The following is a 19,401-nucleotide window of genomic DNA, read 5'->3' on the forward strand; positions in this document are numbered from 1 at the left end:
GTTAAATTAAAAGTTAAATAAAGGCTAAATTTACATATGACATTTAGTTTCTAAATCTACCAGGCATAGAAAGCAGAAAGAATTAGTGGTAGAAATTTTATTTTTATAGAGTATATTATAGCTATGAAAAAATTTTGTTTTCAATGGTATCTGTTGAATGTACAGAGATTAAATTGTCATAAGACTATTTTATTTTTTCTCTTTCCTCAGACATATTAATGTCTTTACTATTTAAGCATATAACCTCTTCCATTTAATCATGAAACAAGTCTTTAAAAGTAATGTTTATGTTTATTGCAATAAAAGTAATACATGCTTACTATAGAAAATTTTAAAAACTGAAAAATATATAAAAGAAAATAGAATTGAAATATAATCCTACCACAATACATGGCCATTATTAACATTGCATTAATGAGTCTTACTGATCTCTCTATTTGTGCCTCTTGTCTTCTTCCATGTGTGTATATACATGCCTCTTTATTGATAAATTAGTAATAATTTATTGATTGTCTTGGACTACATATCACCAAAATATTGTCGCTTTTCTTAAGATTTCACATTATGTTATAAAAGTATGCTGTGATTTAGAAATTTCTTAGGTTTTTAAAAAAAGTTATAGACAAAAATGCCACAAATATCATAGGGGCTGTTTATGTAAGGCTCTTTGTCAGAATCTATACTTGGTTGTTTTTGTGGGTAATATTTATAACAGATAAGAAAAGGAGAATCAAACTAAAAGAAAATTTGGGTAATGGAAATATTTTAAACTTTAGTTTGTAAGTTAGTAGATGTCAATTTAACATTTATTAAAACATATAAGTGTTGTGACATCTGAATTTGAAAAATAAAAAACCTAAAAATGGATTGTGTGTAATTTTCAAATTGTTCTGATAAGTGGGAAAATTGCCATTGAAATTTATAGTCAGGAATTGGTTCCCTAGAGAGAAGATCTTGTAATTACAGGTTTTTTTTCTCTTTAACAAGCTGAGCAAGAAATAGCCCTATTAGAACATAATTTTTTTTATTATTTCCATAAATTTGGAAAATGTAACGATATTTAATTTTTTGTGGCAATTCTATTAAAACTCATTAGTATTGTTGATTTTGATTATTAAATGAGCAGAAGTATAATCTTTTCTTAGCTCATGAGCAAAATGTAAAAGAAAGTATCTACTTTTATCCCCTCATCTTGTTTTTCTCCATAGTCAATTTTCACCTAATTGAATTATTCAAAAATGTTGAATGATATTATTTATATTATGCTTAAATATCTAAGTGAATTTAATTGTACATCAATTTTTATTCTTATTGTTTTTAAATTTCTCATTATTTCCATTAGACTGATTTCAATGTTAAGAGCATTAGCAAGTCAAATGTGAGAAATGTCAGGTATTAGAAAGGTTGGTTTAGAAAAATGGTGTGGGGAGAAAAAATTTCCTTTACCATAGAATTTCTAAATAGAACCTACCAGCTTGTGCTTTAATTAAATTGCAAATGTGTTTTTCCTTTGAGTATTAAGTATTAACAGCTGGTGAGTTGTTGAATTAGCAAAGCTGTATATGGGGGAATGGGGAGAGAAGGTAGCCATTTTTCCATGTTTCATTAATTTTCATTTCTTTTTAGGCCACTTAACACACATACACATGTACATACATACATAAGAGTACTCTTATACTCTTATTTCTTTTGGAAGAGGAGTACTAGATAGACATTTTGAAATTGCCCAGAGTTACATCTCATGTAGAAAATGGCCAATAGTTCGTAGGACCTCCCTGAGGCTTTTATTAACACACTGCTAGATCTCTGTAACTGCATGGGGAGATGTTGCTTGTGGTCCAGCTGGCCAATTTATTGAAACCAGGACAAAACCCCAGTTTCTATTTAATTATCTGTGACATTGCTTCAACCCTAAGAAATTGGGTTGCCTAGTAATTTTGCCTCATTGCTGAATCTGTTACAAGATAAAAATGGTAAATTCAAGAAATTCATTGGGTTACAGGCCTAGAATGAAACTTTAATGCCTACTTCATTCATCTCCCTGCCTTAATCCTAGGTTGGCAGTAAAGTGATACCAAGAAGATAGACATCTTATTTTTATCTTTAAGGAATGAGAATCTACAATCTTACTTGGAACCCAAGTCTCACGTCTCTTCATCATCTCAGCCAGAAAGTTCTTCCAAGCATCTGTGCAAGGTTTAGCCAAATTACTATTTGCTACTTCTCATTGAAAATGGATTGAACTTTTACGTATATAACATCTTGAAGATGTGATGTCTATTACCAGAATAAAGGTAAATGTGTCTATTAAATTTTTCTTATAGTCTTGCTGTTTAAACTCCTATATTTGTGATGTGGGGAAATTCCGAACACCATTGATTGTCTCCTGAACACTCTGTTTTAACCAAAGGCTGTTTATTATTGACATGGAGAATTATGTGAATAATTCTAGGCAACATTTCAGTGCTAGTCTTCTCTTGAAACACTACCAGATGATTCAGTTGTTGAAATATTTACCTAAACACTATTCATAATTATATCTATCTTTTAAATTCATCAATCTATTTGAACTTTAATTGAATTCCCTTAAGTGCATTGCCCTGCTCAAACTGGGCTCAATTTATAAATATAGTGTACACATCTATTTATCTATTTAAAAATTATTTATTTGTATGTTTTGCATTGAATTGAGACCTGATATTTGAACTAGAAAAATGGATAACTTAATAATAGCTACTACTTTCTATTTCACAGAAAGGGGAACTAAAACTCAGAGTGATTAAGTAGATTGCTGAGTGTCTATGTGAGGAGTACACAATTACCTTACCCTTATATCACAGTAATATTTTCTACAATTTAGAAATTTAATGAGACATACCATTCTAACTAAGGGGGTCTTTATTTCACTGTTTGAAAATACTTGTGTCTATTAAGACAAAATGAGAGATAACCAAGAAAAAAATTGATATACCTCTATTATTTCCCCTGAAAGTTCACATACACAATGATACTCATAAAAAAATTATCTTTTGTGGAACAGATTCTGTGGCATCACTGGATTCTCTGGCCATGGAAATTAAAATGTGTAGAATCCACAACAGTGTTCAGGGGCTTAGAAAACATAATTAAAACAATAGCAACAACAGAAACAACATAAAATAATGAACTAAAACCAGATAAATAAAAATGAAAATTGTGACCTGGCAAACATGCGACAGCAGCACAGTTACTTCTTTTCATGCCACTGAATATGGGTTAAGAAGCTAATTGAATTGAGAGGAGCTTGAGGGGCTTGCAACTATCATGAAGGAAAGAAACCACTCAGCCTTGTGTTGTTATTTGTTTTAAGCAGTGTTTGCTCCAATGTTGTTCAGTTTCATCTAGAGCTCTAGAATGTTGCATAGAAGAGCTCTTTCTTGGAAGCCAGAAATTAAGATGGAGAGTCACAAATCACTGAAAGAAAAACTGCGCACATGCTCTGGTTTCCTGCTCATTCATAGGAAAGCAGCCATGCTGAATCCAGGTAAAGCCAACAAATGGAGAGTCCAGGGTCTGTAAAAATTCTCTTTAACAGAAAGAGGTTGAAGAAATTGTCTATGTAAACCATTGAATAATATTGTGAATTATGAGGGAAGGGGTAGAAATCAATAACTCCCTGCAAAATTAAAACTTCTTCACCAAGGCAAGACCCTGGCTTGTGTGATGACATCATAGAGAATTACACAAGCTTTGCTAGGGAATCTGGCGGTTGGGTCTAAAAAGGTTGTGACGAGGTATGCTGTATCAACTCCTGCTCTGTGGAGCCACCACATGGATGCTAAATTTCTATATCTTTGGCTAATTAATTGAGAATGTGTAATCTGGAGTATATTCTTTTTACTAATCTATTGTACAACAATACTACACATGCTAAATAAGAATCTGTATAGATGTGGCACATGCTGCATATTAAGAAAATTATACATACACTATAAAAAATATAAAACGAACATTTTAAACGTGAGGAAATGTATGCCAGTCATGGGTCTGTATGAGTGTGTGTGTGTGTGTGCGCTTAAAACTGTGTACTTAAAATAATAATCCAGTGCTAAAGACACAATCATTTGATGTGATAAACTATGCGTGAAAGATTTTCAAACTCCTTGGAAGAAAAGCACAAATTTCTTGTAATCACAAGGAAGATATTTTATAACATTAGTCATTTTTCCTTTTGTTCAATTTACACTTTTAAAAGTCCACTGAAATAGTTTTGCGTGATTGGTTTATGCCTTTGGTAATAGTGGCAAAGTTAATAAATACTATAAAGGAAAAAGAGTTTTTTATCTGTTATGTCAAATGCTTTTATGAAAGTGCAAATAATAATTCAAAATTATAATTGCCAATATTTATATTGCACTGCCCTAGAGGGTTTAGTCATCAATTCACTTAATTCTAACTATAACCTCATTAGATGAGGTCCTCAAGAGGGTGTGACCACTTGTTGACCCACAAGCTGGACCCAGACAGTGGAGGCTCCTCACCCCCCTCTCCTGTCCTTGGAATGTACGTTCTGCCCACCATACCCACAGCTGTAGCCATTTTCAAGGATGCAGCCTTGAAAGAGCAATGAGTTATTGAAACCATCTGGACTGGATATGTGACTGAATCCAGTTAAGGTCTCTGTATGTACTTTTAAGATTCTGGCGTGTAGGTACCGAGATGTACTCGTCTTGCAGCTGCCCAAGGCAAGGCTCCTATGTAAGTTCCCTTGCTTATTAAACCCACCACCTACCAATCTGAAGTGGTCTGCCTCTCTCTTTCGTCTCACCTTGCCCTCATGTACTGGGGCAAATTTATGAATCAACAAGCCCTGTGTGATGTGTACTATTATTATCTCCATTTTACAGACAAGGATACTTGCCCTGTGAGGATAAGTAATTTTGTTCAAGTCAATAAATGTAGAGCTGTTTCCGACCAGGGTTCTTGGACTCCTTAATCACTAGAAATTGATAAAAGGACAGACGAGAAATTCAGGCAAGGCTTTATTGGGACTCATGCTGCCACATGAGGGAGCAAAAACAACTAACAGGTGTCCTTACTTGTTCTCTGAAGGGGGGTGAGCTGGTCCCTTAAATGGGGTGAGGGCAGGGGCAGATACATGGGTTGGGCTGAAAGGGGGTTTAGGTGGTTAGCCCACCCCCTTGATGATGCTGTGTGTAGCGATCACGTGCAGTACCCTGCTTTTGCCCCTCAGAAGCGGCAGTTGGGTTTTTGGTCTTTTTGTATCTTGTTATTCATCATTTGCCCCAACTGCACATGAGTGAAGTTTCTTTTAGTTCCTTACAGTTTCTTTGTATTCCGTTGCTCTGAGGAGACATTTGTCCAGGTGCAAGCACTGCAGCAAAGGGTCCCAGGTCCCAGCCTGTTTTAGAGCCAGCATAAAACTCTAGGCAGTTTGGCTGCGATGTCTATTAACCACTACACAATAATTTGTCCCACTGGTGAAAAAAATCATGCCTCTGCATAGACTGGAAACACTATAACTATAATATGTAATTAAAACTGGGCATTTAACCTTGCCAGGAAAATCTGTATGGAACTGTTACATTGCAAAGGAAAATACAAGAGAATGTAATGATAAAGTAACTATATTCCTCCTATAACTGTCCTTTTAAACCTATTATGTTTGGCTAGTTCCTCCCTGTCCCTTGGATGATATCTTTGGCAGGATCTATGATTTTTCTGCTCATTCTCTGAGGTAATAAAATGTTCCATGATTACTTTAGTCACAATTAAGTTTTATTTTCATATGACACGGTTCAGGACATAATACTCCAAAATACTCCAAAATACGGTGCCTTGGCATACTGAATATTTTAAGCTGAAGAATTTTGAGAAATGGCAGGTGCAAGAAGGACTCTCTGACATTTTCCCCATCTCCCCAAGTTTGATCATAAGACCCTCATATGAGAGGTGCCTACCCAGACCCAAAGGAAAGGACAGTCCTTATTTCTGAAGACTGAGGAAGGCAGGGAGGAATGGAAATGAAACAAACCTTGCTGAGTTCCCCCAGTTTATCACACTTAGCTCATATCCTTTTGTCCTATCACATTTTTCCATGGCACACTTCATCAAGCCTAGCATTAGAATACTGAGGCTTAACAGCTTCTTCCCATCTTCATTTTCTCAGGAAAACTCCTACATGGCATAGTACATGAATCTGTATTTTTTTTTTCTTGGTAATCTCTTTTGTTACAGACCCCCAGCAAGAACCTAGAAGGGTAGAAGAGATTTTTTTTTCCTCCCTATGGTTATTAGAATATCCATTCTCATGTAATAGTGAGAACTGTAAACTTCTAAAATACTTATACTTCCTCCATTTTGCCATATTTCAGTTAGAGACCTGCGGTGCTTTGAGAAAGTGTTCAGTCTTTTCCTTGTATACTGTTTTTTATCAATTTTCATTATGAAAACTTTAAAACATGTACCAAAGTTGAAAAAATGTAGAGTAAACACTCATATTCACTCCCCTAGATTATACCACAAGTATTTTGGTGTTCTTGCTTCAACAGGAGTCCATTCCTTTACCCATCCTCTATTCTTCCAACCATCCATCTTATTTTTGGGTCGATTTCAGAATAAATCAGAGACATCAGAACATTTCTAAATATTTCAGTGTGCAGATCTTAAATAGAATTCAATATTTATATACAGGTCTTTTTTCTGATGTCAAATTTACACACAATTTGTGTGTAATGCATTTCACAAATTTTAGTGTATGCTTTCTGAGTTTTGACAAATTCACACACTCTTGTAAACCAAATCAAGATACAGAATATCACCATCATCCCCAAAAGTTCGGACATGCCCTTCCCACTCAACTCATGCCTCTCACAAGAGGCAACTATTGTTCAGGTATTTGTAGAACACATATTACTTGTGTCTGTTTCAGAACTTGAAATTAATTAAGTCAAATAGTATTATCTCTTTTTTTTGGTGAGCAGCATTGCGTTGTATGGATAAACATCAACTCATTTAATACAGTCACCTGCTAGTGCACTCAGCTGTTTCCTGTTTTTAATTATTATGTATAAAACCGCTGTGCAACATTTTAGTACAAGTTTCTTCTGTACATATACTTTTATTTGGGGGTTAAATAACTAGTAATGAAATTACAGGATAGTTGAATAAATGATGTTTACTTATATGTGATATTGCCAGAACTTTATCCAGAGTGAGCCTACAAGTTGAGAGTTATGGGTGATCTACATTCTTGCCAATTTTGGTGATATCAGTCCGTTTAATTTATCATACAGGAGGGTAGGTAATGGTAGTTCGTTATAGTTTTATTTTTTATTTCCCTAATGATTAGTAATGTCAAACACCTTTTCATGGGCTCACAATGGGCTCACAGTGTGTTTTGCTTTTGTAGATTAGAATGTTCTATAAATGTCAACTGGGACAAGCTGCTTGATTGTTTTTAACATCTGTCTCATATCAGAGTCTGGCTCTGATGATTACTTTTTGTCTTCTCAGAATTTGTTTTTCCTCGCCCCTTTGAATACCTCATGAATTTTTATCAGAAGCCTGAAATGTTGTTGTGTAGGACAGTAGATATGAGTTAAATATTTTGTTTTGCTGGTAAAATTGAACTCCTTTCCTTCTGCCAGGCCTGTGATGCGTAGGCTTCTGAAAGTATAGTGAGGAATTGAACTGGGTTCTAGGCCCCTTGTTGCTGTGATTACTCTCATTACACTCTAGCCATTAAATTCTTCTGGTTAAACTTTCTTTGAGATTTGGGTTAATTTGCAGAAATTTTTTGTCAGTTTCCTCAATATCTGCTCCCTTCTTGGCCTTGCATTTCCCTTTTGTGCTTCGGCCTAGCGAGGCTCATGTTCTTGCAGTTCTCCCAGCTGTATTCCATCATTGCCTTCACTCAATGCTTATTAGCCTGGGGGGCAGGTGTTGGGGGAAGGGTGCATTCTTTGCTCTGATTTAACCTCAGTCTTGGCCTGAACTCCATAGTGTAGACTTCACAAATCCTACTTGTCCTTTTGGAGCTGGAATACTGGGCCTAGTATGTATTCCTGCATCTTTTCCTAGGAGCAGTGCTGGTCTTTGTTTTTGTTCTTTTCTAAATTACATTGGACTTCCCCCAATCTATAGCCTGCACGTAACAGTTTTTACTGCTTTTTCCCTGCAGATTAAGGTTTGTTATCTGAAGGGAAGATGGGGGAGAGACCCTTCTCTGCAAATTTCCCCAGCAGCTGGTTTTCCCCTCTACCACAACAAGAAAAGCTTCTTCTGGATTTTCCTGTCTTCTGTGAGCACCGAGTAGGGTTTGTGGAGGAAAAGTCTGCAAAAGGTATGACCTTGTTTCCGTATATCTGTCACTTCTAAGGGTTTCATGCCTCTGTTTTTGTCTACACTTGACTTTTAGATATTCTTTAAAATGTTATAGCTGTAACTTCTTACCAGTTGATACTTCATTCTACAACATCTTTTCCAGGTAAGCAAACGTTGGAGTATTGTTTCTTATTTCAAGTGCTTGTGTTTCTACAGATTTTGGGTCACTTGTTTGTCCTGCAATTTCTGTTCTCTGGTGGGTTCAAGAGGAGTTGTAAATTTGAATTATGTTCAGTTTTTGCCTTGTTGTAATGATGGGAGAGATATTTATGTGTCTCTCTGCAACTCTGAACTGAACAAATTTTATTTTGATTAACTGTATTTTTCTCAGCCTGGTGTATTTTTCTCCATCTTTTTGCTTTTAATCTGTTTGTGTCATTATATTTGAAGTAGGTTTCTTGTAGGTAGCATATAGTCGAGTCTTGCCTTTAGTTTGTGGCAATGTGTGTGTGTGTTTTCTTGAGTTTAACCATTTACATATAATGTGATTATTGATATAGTTGGATTTAAATATACCATGTTGCTAAATGTTTTTCATGTGTACCATCTATTCTTGTTGTTACATTTTCCTCTTTCTGCCTTTTTTTGGATTAATTGAATATTATATATGATTCCATTTTCTCTGATTATTAGATACACATCTTTAGGGTTATAACTGTTTATGTTGACTTAAGGTTTATAATATAAATTTTAAAATTATCACAGTCAGGGACCTTCAAGATGGCAGAGGAGTAAGATGTCAGGAACACCTTCCTCCCCACAAATACATCAAAAATACATCTACATGTGGAACAACTCCTACAAAACACCTATTGAACACTGGCAGAAGACCTCAGACTTCCCAAAATGCAAAATCTCCCCATGTACCTGGGTAGGGCAAAAGAAAAAAGAAAAAACAGAGACAAAAGAATAGAGATGGGACTTGCACCTCTGGGAGGGAGCTGTGAAGTGGGAAAAGTTTCCACACACTAGGAAGCCCCTTCACTGGCAGAGACGGGGTGGAGGGAGGGGGCAGGGAGGAAGCTTCAGAGCCATGGAGGAGAGCACAGCAGCAGGGGTGCAGAGAGCAAAGTGTAGAGATTCCCACACAGAGGATCAGTGCTGACCAGAACTCACCAGCGTGAGAGGCTTGTCTGCTCACCTGCCAGGGAGGGTCGGGGCTCGGAGCTGAGGCTCCGGCTTCAGAGGTCAGATACCAGGGAGAGAACTAGGGTTGGCTACGTAGACACAGCCTGAAGGGGGCTAGTGAGCCACAGCTAGCTGGGAGGCAGTCCGGGAAATTGTCTGGAACTGCCTAAGAGGCAAGAGACCATTGTTTTGGCATGCACGAGGAGAGGGGATTCAGAGCATCACCTAAATGAGCTCCAGAGATGGGAGCAAGCTGCGGCCATCAGTGCAGACACCAGAGATGAGCATGAAATGCTAAGGCTGCTGCTGCAGCCACCAAGAAGCCTGTGGGCAAGCACAGGTCACTATCCATCCCTCCCTCCCCTGGGAGCCTGTGCAGCCTGCCACTGCCAGGGTCCCGTGATCCAGGGACGACAACTTCCCTGAGGGAACACATGGCGCACCTCAGGCTGTTGCAATGTCACGCTGGCCTCTGCCGGTGCAGGCTCACCCTGCATTACAATTATAACTACTGTAACCCTCCCTCTCCCCGGCATGAGTGAGCAAGAGCCCCCTAATCAGCCACTGCTTTAACCCCCTCCTGTAAGGGCAGAGACCAGATGCCTGAGGGTGACATACATGCAGAGGTAGGGCCAAAACCACAGCTGAACCCCAGGAGCTGTGCAAACAAAAAAGAGAAAGGGAAATTACTCCATGCAACCTCAGGAGCAGGGTATTAAATCCCTACAATCAACTTGATGTACCCTGCATCTGTGGAATACCTGAATAGACAATGAATCATCCCAAAATTGAGGCAGTGGACTTTGGGAACAACTGTAGATTTGGGGTTTGCTGTCTGCGACTGATTTGTTTCTGATTTTTATGTTCATCTTACTATAGTTTTTAGTATTTCTTCTGAGCCATGTGGCTGAAAGGGTCTTGGTGCTCTGACCTGGTGTCGGGTCTGAGCTTCTGAAGTGGGAGAGCCAAGTTAAGGACATTGGACCACCAGAGACTTCCAGGCCCCACATAATATCAATTCGCTAAAGCTCTCCCAGAGATCTCTGTCTCAACCATAAGACCAAGCTCCACCCAACAGCCAGCAAGCTTCAGTGCTGGACGCCCCATGCCAAACAACTAGCAAGACAGGAACACAACCCTACCCATTAGAGAGGCTGCCTAAAATCATACTAAGTTCACAGACAACCCAAAACATACCACCGGATGTGGTCCTGACCACCAGAAAGACAAGATCCAGACCCACCCCCCAGAACACATGCACCAGTCCCCTCCATCAGTAAGCCTACACAAGCCACTGAACCACATTACCCACTGGAAGCAGACACCAAAAACAATGGCAACTACAGACCTGCAGCCTGCAAAAAGGAGACCCTGAACACAGTAATGTAAACAAAATGAAAAGACAGAGAAATATGCAGCACATGAAGGAGGAAGGTAAAAACTCACAAGACCTAACAAATGAAGAGAAAATAGGCAGTCTACTTGAAAAAGAATTCAGAGTATTGATAGAAAAGATGATACAAAATCTTGGAAATAGAATGAAGAAAATACAAGAAACACTTAACAAGGACCTAGAAAAACTAAAGAGCAAACAAACAATGATGAACAGCACATTAAATGAAATTTAAAATTCTCTAGAAGGAAGCAATAGCAGAATAACTGAGGCAGAAGAATGGATAAGTGACCTGGAAGATAAAATAGGGTAAATAACTACCACAGAGCAGATTAAAGAAAAAATAATGAAAAGAATTGAAGACAGTCTCAGAGACCTCTGGACCAACATTAAATGCACCAACATTCGAATTATAAGGGTCCTACAATAAGAGAAAAAGAAAGGGTCTTAGAAAATATTTGAACAGATAATAGTTGAAAACTTCCCTAACATGGGAAAGGAAATAGTCAATCAAGTCCAGGAAGAACAGAGAGACCCATACAGGATAAATCCAAGGAGAAATACACCAAGACACATATTATTCAAACTATCAAAAATTAAATACAAAGAAAAAATATTAAAAGCAGCAAGCGAAGAGCAACAAATAACATACAAGGGAATCCCCATAAGGTTAACAACTGACTGTTCAGCAGAAATTCTGCAAGCTAAAAAGGAGTGACAGGACATATTTAAAGTGATGAAGGGGAAAAACCTACAATCAAGATTATTCTACCCAGCAAGGATCTCATTCAGATTCGACAGAGAAATTAAAACCTTTACAGACAAGCAAAAGATAAGAAAATTCAGCACTACCAAACCACCTTTACAAAAAATGCTAAAGGAACTTTTTAGGCAGGAAACACAAGAGAAGGAAAAGACCTACAATAACAAGGCCCAAACAATTAAGAAAATGGTAATAGGAACATACATATCGATAATTACCTTAAATCTAAATGGATTAAATGCTCCAACCAAAAGAAACAGACTGGCTGAATGGATACAAAATCAGGACCCGTATATATACTGTCTACAAGAGACACACTTCAGACATAGGGACACATACAGACAGAAAATGAAGGGATGGCAAAAGATATTCCATGTGAATGGAAATCAAAAGAAAGCTGGAGGGCTCCCTGGTGCCGCAGTGGTTGAGAGTCCACCTGCCGATGCAGGGGACATGGGTTTGTGCCCTGGTCCAGGAAGATCCCACATGCGGCAGACCGGCTGGGCCCGTGAGCCATGACCACTGAGCCTGCGCATCTGGAGCCTGTGCTCCACAACGGGAGAGGCCACAACAGTGAGAGGCCCACATACCGCAAAAAAAAAAAAAAAAAAAAAAAAAAACTGGAGTAGCCATTCTCACGTCAGACAAAATAGACTTTAAAATAAAGACTATTACAAGAGACAAAGAAGGACACTACATAATGATCAAGGAATCAATCCAAGAAAAAGACATAACAATTGTAAATATTTATGCACTCAACAAAGGAGCAACTCAATACATAAGGCAAATGCTAACAGCCATAAAAGGGGAAATCAACAGTAACACAATCATAGTAGGGGACTTTAACACCCCACTTTCACCAATGAACAGATCACTCAAAATGAAAATAAATAAGGAAACACAGGCTTTAAATGACACATTAAACTAGATGAACTTAATTGACATTTATAGGACATTCCATCCAAAAACAACAGAATACACTTTCTTTTCAAGCGCTCATGGAACATTCTCCAGGATAGATCATATCTTGGGTCACAAATCAAGCCTTGGTAAATTTAAGAAAATTGAAATCATATCAAGTATCTTTTCCAACCACAATGCTATGAGACTAGATATCAATTCCAGGAAACAAACTGTAAAAAATACAAACGTGGAGGCTAAACAATACACTTCTAAATAACCAAGAGATCACTGAATAAATCAAAGAGGAAATCAAAAATTACCTAGACACAAATGACAATGATAACACGACAACCCAAACCCATGGGATGTGGCAAAAGCAGCTCTAAGAGGGAAGTTTATAGCAATACAGTCCTACCTCAAGAAGCAAGAAACATCTCAAATAAACAACCTAACCTTACACCAAAAGAATTAGAGAGAGAAGAACAAAAATTCCCAAATTTAGCAGAAATAAAGAAATCATAAAGATCAGATCAGAAATAAATGAAAAAGAAATGAAGGAAATTATAGCACAGATCAATAAAACTAAAAGCTGGTTCTTTGAGAAGATAAACAAAATTGATAAACCATTAGCCAGACTCACCAAGAAAAAAAGGAAGAAGCCTCAAATCAGTAGAATTAGAAATAAAAAAGGAGAACTAACAACTGACACTGCAGAAATACAAAGGATCATAAGAGATTACTCTAAGCAACTGTATGCCAATAAAATAGACAACGTGGAAGAAATGGACAAATTCTTAGAAAAGCACAACCTTCTGAGACTGAACCAGGAAGAAATAGAAAATATAAACAGAACAGTCACAAGCACTGAAACTGAAACTGTGATTAAAAATATTCCAACAAACAGAAGCCCAGGACCAGATAACTTCACAAGTGAATTGTATCAAACATTTAGAGAACAGCTAACAGCTATCCTTCTCAAACTCTTCTAAACTATAGCACAGGGAGGAACAGTCTCAATCTCATTCTACAAGGCCACCATCACCCTGATACCAAAACCAGACAAAGATGTCACAAAGGAAACAAGAGGACAATATCACTGATGAGCATAGATGCAAAAATCCTCAACAAAATACTATCAAACAGACTCCAACAGCACATTAAAAGGATCATACACCCTGATCAAGTGGGGTTTATTCCAGGAATGTAAAGATTCTTCAATATATGCAAATCAATCAATGCGATACACCATATTAACAAATTGAAGGATAAAAACCATATGATCATCTCAATAGATACAGAAAAAATTTTTTTAAAAAATTCAACACCCATTTATGATAAAAACTCTCCAGGAAGTAGGCATAGAGGGAAGCTACGTCAACATAATAAAGTCCATGTATGACAAACCCACTGCCAAGATCATTCTCAGTGTGAAAAACTGAAAACATTTCCTCTAAGGTCAGGAACAACAGAAAGTTGCCCACTCTCACCACTGTTCTTTAACATAGTTTTGGAAGTTTTAGCTACAGCAATCAGAGAAGAAAAAGAAATAAAAAACCCTAATCAGAAAAGGTGAATTAAAACTATCACTGTTTGCAGATGACATGATACTGTACATAGAGAAACTTAAAGATGCTAACAGAAAACTACTAGAGCTAAGCAATGAATCTGGTATAGTAGCAGGATACAAAATTAACGCACAGAAATCTCTTGCATTCCTATACACTAATGATGAAAAATCTGAAAGAGAAATTAAGAAATAATCCCATTTACCATTGCAGCAAAAAGAATAAAATACCTAGGAATAAACATACCTAAGGAGACAGAAGACCTATATGCAGAAATTTATAAGACACTGATGAAAGAATTTAAAGATGATACAAACAGATAGATATTACATGTTCTTGGATTGGAAGAATCAATATTGTGAAAATGACTATACTACCCAAAGCAATCTACAGATTCAGTGCAATCCCCATGAAGCTACCAATGTCATTTTTCACAGAACTAGAACAAAAGATTTCACAATTTATATGGAAACACAAAAAAACCCTGAATAACCAAAGCAATCTTGAGAAAGAAAAATGGAACTGGAGGACTCACTCTCCTTGACTTCAGATTATACTGCAAAGATACAGTAATCAAGACAGTATGGTACTGGCACAAAAACAGAAATATAGATCAATGGAGCAGGATAGAAAGCCCAGAGATAAACCCACGCACATATGGTCACCTTATCTTTGATAAAGGAGGCAAGAATATACAATGGAGAAAAGATAGTCTCTTCAATAAATGGTGCTGGGAAAACTGGACAGTTACATGTAAAAGAATGAAATTAGAACACTTCTTAACACCATACACAAAAATAAACTCAAAATGGATTAAAGGTCTAAATGTTGGGCCAAACACTATAAAACTCTTAGAGGAAAACATAGGGAGTGGTTTATTCACAGAAAGACATTTAGACAGGTTTGGCAATCAGGGCACCATAAGTGATGGTGCAGGTACCCGTAGTATCAGCCTCACTCTTACCAGCTGTAGGAAGAGGTAAAAAAACGGGATAGAAACCTGGAAGGAGACTCGTGTGGAGAGAGAGAGGGCCAACTTCAGAGGCACAGTCTGACACTTGAGGATTCAGCCACCTCAGGTGGCCTGGTCGAAGGCTCAGGGAGAGGAACACCCACACCCTCTGACCTCCTGTCATGGCTCCCCATTAGCTAAACTATGTGGGGATTGGGAAGACATGGGGACACTTCCTCTTTGACATAAATCACAGCAAAATCCTTTTTGACCCGTCTCCTGGAGAAATGGAAATTAAAACAAAAATAAATGGGACCTAATGAATCTTAAAGGCTTTTACACAGCAAAGGAAACCATAAACAAGACAAGAAGACAACCCTCAGAATGGGGGAAAATATTTGCAAATGAAGCAACTGACAAAGGATTAATCTCCCAAATATACAAGCAGCTCATGCAGCTCAAATCAAAAAATCAAACAACCCAATCCAAAATTGGGCAGAAGACCTAAAGAGGCATTTCTCCAAAGAAGATATACAGATTGCCAACAAACACATGAAAGGATGCTCAACATCACTAATCATTAGAGAAATGCAAATCAAAACTACAATGAAGTATCACCTCACACCGGTCAGAATGGCCATCATCAAAAAATCTACAAACAATAAATGCTGGAGAGGGTGTGGAGAAAAGGGAAACTTCTTGCCCTGTTGGTAGGAATGTAAATTGATACAGCCACTATGGAGAACAGTATGGAGGTTCCTTAAAAATCTAAAAATAGAGCTACCATATGACCCAGCAATTCCACTACTGGGCATTTATCCTGAGAAAACCGTAATTCAAAAAGAGTCATGTACCACAATGTTCATTGCAGCACTATTTACAATAGCCAGGACATGGAAGCAACCTAAGTGTCCATTAACAGATGAATGGAAAATGATGTGGCACATACATATACAGTGGAATATTACTCAGCCGTAAAAAGAAACAAAATTGAACTATTTGTAATGAGGTGGGTGGACCTAGAGTCTGTCATGCAGAGTGAAGTAAGTCAGAAAGAGAAAAACAAATACTGTATGCTAACACATATATATGGAATCTTAAAAAAATAAATAACTAAAATGTTGTGATGAACCTCAGAGCACTACAGGAATAAAGATGCAGACATAGAGAATGGACTTGAGGACACGGGGAGGGAAGGGTAAGCTGGGATGAAGGGAGAGAGTAACATTGACATATATGCATTACTGATGTAAAATAGATAGCTAGTGGGAAGCAGCTTCATAGCATAGGGAGATCAACTTGGTGTTTGTGTCCACCTAGAGGGTTGGAATAGGGAAGGTGGGAGGGAGACGCAAGTGAAAGGGGATATGGGGCTATATGTATACATACAGCTGATTCACTTTGTTATGCTGCAGAAACTAACCAAGCATTATACAGACATTACACTCCAATAAAGAGGTTAAATTAAAAAAAAAAGTTAAGATGGTAAATCCTATGTATATTTTACAGCAAAAAAAGACAATAAATAGAAAAAAAACCAAAGAAAATTATCACAGTCTACCTTCAATTAATATTGTGCTATCTCATATAAATTTTAAGGACATTATTGCAACAGTATGCTTCTATTTTTCCCCTCATGGATTTTATGCTGTTGTTGTCACAGGTTTTACTTCTCTCTCTGTTTTAAAACCCACAATGCATTGTTGTTTTTGTTTAGACAATTATATTTTGAAGAGATTATAAAAAATTATATTTATCCACATAGTTACCAGTTTCATTGCTCCTTATTACCTTGTGTACATCTTGGTTTCTATTAGTATGGTTATCTTTTTGCTTCAAAGACTTCCTTTAATATTTTTATAGTATATGTGTGCTGGCTTCTAACTCATTTGCCGTATTTGGCATTTTGTATATCTTTAAAAGCCTTTATTTTTGAAAGATATTTTTGCTGGCTAAGGGATTCTTGGTTGGGAGTTTTTATTTTTGAAGTATTTTAAAGATGTTTCTCCACTGTCTTCCAGCTTGCTTTTTTTTTTTTAAACAAGAAATCTGCTGTCATCTTTCTTTTTGATTTTCTGTAGGGGTTGTGTTTATGTTGCTCTAGCTGCTTTTAAGATTTTCTCTCTCTCTCTCTCTCTCTCTCTTTTTCTTTTTCTCCCAAAGCCCTCGAGGGCAGGGAGCATATCTGTCTTGCTCCTTACTCTTTCCTAAGCATTATCACCCTGCCTAATAAATAATTATTTAATGGTTATAAAACATATGGTGCTTAGCATTGTTGGTTTGACAGGATAAGCTCATGAGAAAGGGTAGCCCAAATAAGAAGCCATGCAATAAAGACTGAGTTCTGTTGTGAATGACAGAAAACATAAGGTAAAAGTTTACATCACTCTCAGATAAGGGAAATTCAGAAATAAGCAGGCTTGGACTGGTATGGCATCTCCATGATCAAAACAGGAAACCTAATTTCTCTATTCTGTTGCCTTGCCATTTTCAAAATGTAGCTTTTACCACATATTCAACAAGATTGCTTGAGCTTCAGCCATTACTTCTGCATTCCAATCTGTGAGAAAGGTGAAGAAGCAAGAAAGTCAGTTCTTTCTTAGAGAAATTTCCCAGATGAGTCATGTGGCCCTTTTCTCTTACATCCCATTGGTCAGAATTTAGTTGCATGGCCACACCTAATTACAAGAGAGGTTGGAAATGTAGTCTTAATTCAGATAGCCATATGGCCAGATAAAAATCAAAGATACCATTACTCTGGGGTGACAGAAGGGTAGAACAGATGTTGAAGGACATCTAGCTGTTTCTGCCACAGTCAACAATGACAGACATCCATCCTTTTTAGGGCTATAGAGAGGAAGCGAGGCAAGTGGGCATATATTAGTTAGCTATTGTCAAACTAGTGCTGCAAAACAAACCACTCCAAAGCTCAGTGGCTTCAAACAATAACTATTTATTTTCCCTTATGCTTCTATGGGTCAACTGATCCAGGAGGACCTGATCTGGACTTAGCTCCTGACTGTGGGCTGGATTCAGTTTGGCTCCATATGACCCTTTTGCCCAGGCAGAAGGGTCAGCATCTACCTGGGGAAGGTTCCCACTGAAATGAAAATGTTTTTTTTTTTTTTAATTTTGAAATAATTATATGTTCACAGGAAATTGCAAAGATAGTACAAAGAGGTCCTGTGTAACTACTGCGGGAAACTAGGTGAAAGGTATATAGTACAGTATCAAAAAGAATCTGACATTGGTCTAATTTCTGTGTATAGTTCTGTGTCATTTTATCATATGTGTAGATTCATGTAACCACTACCACAATCAAGATACAAAACTATTTCACCACAAAGATTTCCCTCCATACTCCTTTATGGTCATACCCATCCCCCACTCCCACCATTGGCCACCCTTGCCAACCACAAATCTGCTTTCCATTTATATAATTCTGTCATTTTAAGAATATTGTATAAGTGGAATCACACTGTATGTGACCTTTTGAGATTGTCTTTTTTCGCTCGTAATGCACTTCAGATCCATCTAAGTTTGTGTGTATCAATAATTCAATTCTGTTTATTGCTAAGTAGTATCTACAGTATGGATGTACAATAGTTGGTTTAACCATTCCCTTACTGAGGGACGTGGTTGTTTCCAGTTTTTGGCTATTAACGTATAAAGGTACTATGAACAATTGTGTAGAGAGTTTTGTGGTGATGCATGTTTTCATTTCTCTGGAATAAATGTCCAGGAGTGCAATTGCTGAGTTATATGGTAAATGTAGGTTTAATTTTTAAAGATGCTGCTAAACTAACTTCCAGAGTAGCTGGGCTGGAGAGTTTTATCTGCATCCTTGAGAGATACATTTTTATCTTCATCCTTGTCTGCATTTAATGTTGCCTCTGTTTTATCTTAGCTGTTGGTGTATTAGATTATAAATTGTATTATAAATTATCATTATTATTGGTTTGAAGCAGTTTACTTGCGATATGCATAGGTGTAGTTTCTTCATGTTTCTTATGCCTAAGTTTCTTTAACTTCTTATATCTGTGTGTATATATACATATTTTTTCATAAAATTTAGAAAAATTTTGGCCTTTATTTAAATAGTTTTCATCATCCCTTTAATTCAGTGACTTTAACACACATGTGTTTAGATGCTTGATGTTCTCCCAGAGTTCACTGATGCTGTTATTTTTTCCCCCGATGTTTTTCTATTTTTTATTTCTATTGTTAAATCTTCAAATACGATAATATTCCGTAATGTCTAATCTGCTGTTAATTTCATCCAGTGTATTTTTGATGTTAGACAATGTATTTT

This window comes from Neophocaena asiaeorientalis, unplaced genomic scaffold (genome assembly GCF_003031525.2).
Source record: "Neophocaena asiaeorientalis asiaeorientalis breed wild unplaced genomic scaffold, Neophocaena_asiaeorientalis_V1.1 scaffold19, whole genome shotgun sequence".
Taxonomy (NCBI): Eukaryota; Metazoa; Chordata; class Mammalia; order Artiodactyla; family Phocoenidae; genus Neophocaena; species Neophocaena asiaeorientalis.